Source organism: Symphalangus syndactylus, chromosome 17 (genome assembly GCF_028878055.3).
Source record: "Symphalangus syndactylus isolate Jambi chromosome 17, NHGRI_mSymSyn1-v2.1_pri, whole genome shotgun sequence".
Lineage (NCBI taxonomy): Eukaryota > Metazoa > Chordata > Mammalia > Primates > Hylobatidae > Symphalangus > Symphalangus syndactylus.
Window position 1 is genome coordinate 36,136,320 of NC_072439.2, and position 755 is coordinate 36,137,074.

Genomic DNA, 755 nt, shown 5'->3' on the forward strand with positions numbered 1-755 from the left:
TTTATCTTCAGAGCTCAGGCAAGAGTTTAAGTTTCCAGAGAAGAGAAGTAACAACAAAAAGAACTTAGGAACTCACGCGGTTTGGCTTACTAGAAAAAAAGGGCTTAGACTTCTATGAATTTTTTTTTTTTGGACAGGGTCTTGCTCTGACACACAGGCTGGAGTGCAGTGGCGCGATCACAGCTCACTGCAGCCTCGAACTCCCAGGCTTAAGTGATCCTCCCACCTCGGCCTCCCAAAGTGCTGAGACTACAGGCGTGCACCGCCACGCCCAACTTCCTATGAAATTATTTTAAAGATGGTTTTCTAGGGGAACTAAAATGAGTACCCGTAGCGACCTCCGGCTCTCTCTCTGCCTTCCAGCCTTACTCCTTCCATTGGTTGTATGAGAAAGACAAGATCTGGTGCTCTTCGATGGGGGAGAGAGGGTAGTGGGGTGGGGTGGGAGTTGTGAGTAGCAGGAACAACTATGCAAATTCATTCCCTGGGATATTTCAGTCTTTAATGGCTTATGTTTTTAAGTACTAACCACTTCCCCAAACACAGATTCAGCTGTCTCTTTCCTTCCTCCACCAAAGAATTCAGCTCAAAAGTGGTTATCAGCTTGTCGCTGATGAACTCTACTGGATAACTCACCCTTTTCCATCATCATAGAGCTCTTTTATGAGTTGAGAATCTAGCAGGGAAGATTATTTTTGTAAAAAGAAAGAAAAGAAGGCCGGGCGCGGTGGCTCACGCCTGTAATCCCAGCACTT